The following is a 7,153-nucleotide window of genomic DNA, read 5'->3' on the forward strand; positions in this document are numbered from 1 at the left end:
CGGAACTCGATCCCTCTATTAATAAAAGCTAAAACACTGTCAACCTGTGGGAACTTTCAAGGATCTGTGTACCTGGACACCGAGACCTCTCAGCTTATTTACACTACCAAGAATCTTATCATTAGCCCAGTACTTTGCATTCCGGTTACTCCGACCAAAGTGAATCACCTCACACTTGTCCGCATTAAACTCCATTTGCCACGTCTTAGCCCAGCTCTGACTCTATGACTCAATGGAGGTATGTCTCATTTCCTTCCTGCTTTTTCACCAGAAAAATGGCCTGCTCTTTCTTGTCCACTTCCCCCCCCCCGCCAACTGTATTATTGCATAATGTCTTATTCAGGTCAATTATTCTTCAGTAAGATTTTTAAAATGGTGGTGGGTGGACTGCCAATTTTGGCACCAGCCCAATTTGCATATTCTGTGAGAATTGACGTAATCACGTTGCATTGACGTAATCACGTTGCATTTTATGTGTGTGCAAGATACAACACACCCACTTCAAACACATAAAATCAATCCCCTGATCCTTGCATCCCTGCTCCAATAATGTCACCACTTCTGACTGAGACCCAAATGACTCCCAGTCAGTCAACAGAACAAGAATCTAGAACATGAAAAGCAAACTAAGGATGAGAGGCAATCAAGCCGAGAATCACAAACATACCCAGCGTGTAAACAAAATGCTGATCACAAAATATCAAGCCCCATCGATAATCATTCAACCCAGCAAGCAATCGCTAACCCCCAGTGTGGATGTGACTGATAAAACTAATGAAGCTTTTTAAATAAACTGGTTTTGAAATGTTGGAGAGAGACTTTCAGGCTGGAGAGAGAGAGAGAGAGCAGCAAAAGACAAACTGACAGGATGGAATAAAAGTTGAGCATCGCGACGGAGTGAATTGTGCATTATCTCCTGGCTTTTGGCCTTTTGCCCTGTTGTTTTAATTTTTATTGCAATATAGTTTTACTTTTATTACAGTCAGACTGATAAATTGCAAATCATATAAAGAGCGGAATCAAAGAAAGAGTTGCTGCATCCCACACATTTTCAGGAATGCTCGCTCCGTTACAAATCAATGGGATTGACATAGTTGGGCATGTCTGGTTACATTCCAGGCAAGTTCTGGGGACTTTTTCCTGTATTCCTTTTTGAGAAATCTGGGAGTTTGTGGTTGGAATGTGACCACAATCTCTCATGAGATTTTTGTTCAGATCATGAGATGATATGTCTTTAATGTCAAGTCTGATTTTGACCTTTGCTTAATTGCAGGGACATTGCTTTCACCTTGGGGTTTTTAAAAATTCCATGGCTGTAGAGTTACCACCCATATCTCTTCATTCAGATTATCTGATAAGTCAATTATTTTTCTTATTGGAATGAAGGAGGGTGAGAGGTGACTTGATAGAGGTATACAAGATGAGGAGGCATAGATAGAGTGAATAGTCAGAGATGAAACTTTATTGCTGGAACAGCACAGCAGGTCAGGCAGCATCCAGGGAACAGGAGATTCGACGTTTCGGGCACAGGCCCTTCTTCAGGAATTCCTGACCTGCTGTGCTGTTCCAGCAATGAAGTTTCAACTTTGATCTCCAGCATCTGCAGACCTCACTTTCTCCTTGAATAGTCAGAGACTTTTCCAATGCAGAAATGGCTATCACAAGGGGGCATAATTTTAAGGTGATGGAGGAAGGTTTAGGGGAGATGTCAGGGGTAGGTTCTTTACTCAGAGTGGTGGGTGCGTAGAATGCACTGCTAGCATTCCTGGTAGTAGAGTCAAGATACATCAGGGACATTTAAGCGACTCTTGAATAGGCACATGGAAGATGGTACAATAAAGGGTATGTAGGTTAGTCTGACTTTAGAGTAGGATAAAAGACTGGCACAACATCGAGGGCTGAAGGTACTGTGCTGTATGTTCGATGTCCTAATTCTGAGTCGAGAGTGTGATGCTGGAAAAGCACAACAGGTCAGGCAGCATCCGAGGAGCAGGAGAATCGACGTTTCGGGCAAAAGCCCTTCATCAGGAATTCTGTCAATGTTCACATTGTTTCATTCAAATTATTGAAGAAGCTGCATTTTCTTCACACATTTCTCCTCCTTATGTTCAAATCCCTCCACAGATGGCTCACCCTTTCCTATCTCTGTAACTTTCCACCGGAACTGTCCAATATCTGGGCACTCCTCCAATCCCAAGAGTTAATCATTCCCATAGCGGTGGCTGTGCCAATTCAGCTGTCGGAGCCCCAAACTCTGGAACTCCCTCCCTAAACCTCTCCAACTTGCACTTTAAAACTGATCTCTCTCACTGCCTTTCTTTGTAATGATTTAGTCTGGAGTCCCGTCTGACTTTTAATGGCCCGTAACTTGCCTTACAATTTAATTCCTGATGAGGAGCTTATACTCGAAACGTCGATCCTCCTGCTCCTTGGATGCTGCCTGACCGGCTGTGCTTTTCCAGCGCTACAGTTTTTGACCCCGATCTTCAGCATCTGCAGTTCTCACTTTCTCCTTACAATTTCAGAATGCAAGTTGTTGTTGCGTAAGGCTAACAATGGAATTATTGGGAGCACACTGCAATACAAGTACAGGCTAGATCTGATGGTTTAGAGAGTACCTGGGAGATTCAGTGGGGAGCAGGTGGAACCAATAGCTGGATTACAGAAACCTGCCAAACATTCCACCAGTAACAGTGTTGAATTCCAGAAGACAGGAGTCAGTCAGTTTGTATGGAGTAGGAGGTCATTGGGGAACTGTTCTCATCGCTGCAGTTCCATTAACAGTAGCAGGAGGCTTGTTAAAGTGTTTACTCTGAAGCAGTATTAAACCCTGCCAGATGGGATTTCAGCAGTTATACCCCATATGGAATTTCACATGTGAAATACCGATGAAGGGCTGCACTATCAGTAAACGTTAAAAATCACCCAGTTTTAAAGAAGACTGGAGCAGATTTTCTTAGTGTCCTGGTCAATATGTAACATCACAGAAACAAACTGTCTAGTCATGACCACATTGCTATTTGTGGAATCTTGTTGTCTACAAGTTTGCTGCTCTATTTCTTACAACAGCAACAGAACTTCAGCAAGTTACCTAAAAACACTTGGTGATGTTCAACTCTGATGTAAAAGACGTAATCAAAATTCAAGCTCTTTCCCACTTGTGCTCTACCAACACTGTCCTGTTTCTAGTTCTTCGCTGAAGATATCCATCATAATCCCGAATCTTTTCCTTTTCCCTGTGTTTTTTTAAACCCTTTTTCAACTACTTTCCAATTTCGCCTTTAATGAAGTTCCAGTCTCTCCTAAAATCTTGCTGTAATTAACCAATCCCTCTTAAAATAAGTTTGTATGAAAAGCTTTCTTCTCACTTACTTTATTCATCATCGCAGGAAAGGTAGAGTCACCATAGTCCTATAGGACCTGAGCTGCTTTCTCATGAGGGGGACAGCGCGAGAGAGCAAGAGAGATGACTGGTGGTGATTTAACCTGAGGGTTAGCTCATCTCTGGCAGGGGTACAGGTTCAAAAAGAGAGTCCTTCTTGGTAATCTCAGCCAAAGCAGGAATTGGACTCACATTGTTGGTATCACCTTGCATTGCAAACTAGATGCTGAGGAAAACTCTTCGCCTGTGACCTTATAAGACCAGGGTGACATGGTGGCTCTGTAGTTAGCACTGCTGCCGCACAGTGCCAGGGACCTGAATTCAATTCCACCCTTGGGTGACTGTGTGGAATAATAGAATTCCTACAGTGTGGAAACAGGCCTAACAAGTCCACACTAACCCTCCGAAGCGTAACCCACTCAGACCCATTTCCCTAACCTACACATCCCTGAACACTATGGGCAATTTAGCATGGCCAATTCACTTAACCTGAACATCTTTGGACTGTGGGAGAAAACCAGAACATCCAATGGATACCCAAGCAGACACAGGGAGAATGTGCAAACTTCACACAGGCAGTCTCCCAAGGCTGGAATCAAACTCGGGTCCTTGGTGCTGTGAGGCAGCAGTGCTAACTACTGAGCCACCGTGCCACCCATGGAGTTTGCACATTCTCCCCTTGTCTGTGTGGATTTCTGCTAAGTGATCTGGTTTCCTCCCACAGTTCAAAGATGTGCAAGTTTGGTGGACTAACCATGCTAAATTGCCCATAGTGTTCGGGGATGTGAAGGTTGGGTGTTTAGACATAGGAAATGCAGAGGGGTGGCTCTGAGTGGGAGGTTCAGTGTGGGGTTGATGGGCTGAATGGCCTGCTTCCACACTGTAGGGATTCTAAGGAGTGATTCACTGACTAATGGAAGCCACATTTTGTACTATTCACCTTGTAAAATGACTCATATTGTTGAAAGATTAAAGGAGGAAGCCATTGAGTCAATGACACAGTGACACAGAAACCATTAAAATCTTGCAACACGGGAGGTTAAGGGCATTCTGCTTGTCATGTCTGCACCAGAACAGTGAAAGAGCTAACCAGTTAGTCCCATAACACCCCCTGCTCTTTCCCCACAATCCTGCATATATTTTTCTTTTCAATTATTTATCAAGTTTCCTTTTGAAAACTACACTTGAATCTAATTGCTGTTTTTTGGTAGTCTAGTTCTGATTACAACTCACTAAAGTAAAACAAGACTTCCTCATTCCCCTTGCACCCTCCCCCCATTCTGTGGCCAGACTCTTTTGTAGATTATTTTAAATCTGTCTCATCTAGTTACTGATCACTGAGCCCCATTATTGTCGAAGTTGGCTAGTTCTGACTTTATCGCCTGTGAACTTTTCAACATGGATATGATAAGGGTACTTTCAACACGTACTCCCACACAAAGTGGAGGGAATATTTTCAGAAATCAATGATTAATATGGTGCATTCCAGACAGCCAACCTTTGGCAGCTCTAGGGTAGGAAGCTTCCCAGCTTTCAGATGCCAGGTCATGTACATGACCTGTATCAACATTCTACAATGACCCATCGGATAAGGTTCTGTTTGCGGACGGGACAAACTGCTCGAACAATCATTCACAGTAATTCTCACACATTAGGGGTCATTTTCCTTTAGCATGCCAAGTGTAAATTGGACCATCATGAATCAGCAGCCCCTTTCAAACCTCCCCCAGTTTTATTCCAGCTTCATGTGAAAGGAACATGACAATCAGGAAAGATTGAATCGGCTGGGACTCTATACACCAGAAAGCAAACTGAGAGGTGACACAACAGGGAGGCCTTTGAATGGGCTCGAGAGGGTAGATGTGGACAAGATGTTTCCATTTAGAATGGGATTTAGCTTATAGAGTGTATGTTAAGGCATGACCCAGTTAGACTGAGTGGTTTCTGTGCTGCAAATTCTATAAATGAAAGATCAGGAGAGATATACAAGGTCTGCTAATTAATTAGTTAGGGCCTGTTTTATACTGTGACATCAAATTACAATCCACCCTGTTGGAGTAAATGTCCAGTTTTTGCTCTGAGGGTATTCTTGGTGAGGGAAAAGTCCAACGTTGTATTTGACATCGCACTTGATCTGGTCATGATAATGAAAATCATATTCATTTTGCTTCAGAAATTGAAGAGATCATGACAACACTTCTTTATACATCCAGTAAATAGTATGGGTGACCAGAATTTCTCGATCTACCTGAAGTTTTCAGTAATGGCCAATTAATTTTCAGTACAAGATGGGAAGCAGAGAAAAATTGTTGGGGCCTAATATTTATATGGATTTCTACAGCTTTGTTGGAGCACTCTTTAAAACAAAAAATAGATATTAAAACTTTTGCGAATGGAGAAAGGCCATTTGGCTGATATCCCAGGGTTACCAATCAGATAATGAAGAATTTGATCACTTTCTTATTTGCTGTAGGAAGGTGGGGCTCCACAATGATGGACACATCAACTGACCAATGGTGGGAATAGGGAGATGGCAGGTAGTGGTTGGAAATCATGTGATTGAAATTCCTCCAGGTATATAACCATCTAGAGGGGGCAACCAGAGATCCAATTTGATAATGTGTGACTAACTTTCATCACTCATTAAGTCGACAATTACCATGAAACTCCTGAAAATCTAATTTTTTAATTTGTAGAAATTTCTCCACAATTACAAAATAATCCAAATGTTTAAAATTATTATTTTTAAGGTCTTTTTCTGATTTCAGACTTAACTTGATAGGTGTATGTTCTAATTTCTATTGTGTTCTCTGTGAAGTATTTGAAAAGTGTAGGATAGTAAATGATCCTTATTTCATAGCTTGTCATCTGTGAGATTTCTTCAAAGTGGATTGTGGTGATTGCCTCGACTAGGCATTGGAACGAGATTTACTTGGGGAAAGATGGAATCGAGAGCACAGAGGTTGCTGGAATTTTGTGAGTATCTTCATTTAAAAGTCAGCAGGTCTTCACATTGTTGCAAGCATATTATGTTGAGGCAAGGTTTCAATGGGTGAGTATACTTGAATATTGAGCAGTCAAGTTAATAAGCTCACTCTGCAATCCATCAAATTATACTTGACATCCCTCTATTATTGCAATGTAAAGTTGTGCAACAGACCATTATGGTGACACAGATTCAGCCACTATAATGCCAGGTCAAAGAAGGCTCATGTTTCCAGTGCTCATTCAGGAAGCTTAAGAATTTGCTTCTTACAGTCCTTGGCAGCATGTATTCGTGACAAATCAACTTAAAAGTTTCAGTAGGCTTATATACAACATGACCATTGACTCATCAATCCCCATTTCACTAAATGCCCTGAACTAAATTCTGAATGACTAACAGTAGCTTGTGTATGTAAATAACTGTCACACGTTCCAAGGCACTTCATAGCAATAAATATCAAACAAAATCTGACACTGAGCTGTTTAAGGATAGATGAGAGATATAGCTTTGTACAAGTTAGAGATGCCTTTGGTTTATTTGTTGGATGGAGTCAAACTCCCATGTTTCAATGGTTGCTTGCTTCCACTTGTGCTCCTGTAAAGAATCAAACTGCATTTGTGATTATGCATGTATATAAAGATTTTTTGAGTAAAGTGTATTTTTGAATTTAAAAATAGAGACAAATACTGTATAGAATTAAACTGCACTAGTGACTGTTCATATATATTAACATATTTTGAGAATAAAGTTAATTTTTGAAATACAAAATTTCTGTGTCTCTAATT

The sequence above is a fragment of the Chiloscyllium plagiosum genome, chromosome 6 (assembly GCF_004010195.1).
Source record: "Chiloscyllium plagiosum isolate BGI_BamShark_2017 chromosome 6, ASM401019v2, whole genome shotgun sequence".
NCBI classification, from domain to species: Eukaryota; Metazoa; Chordata; class Chondrichthyes; order Orectolobiformes; family Hemiscylliidae; genus Chiloscyllium; species Chiloscyllium plagiosum.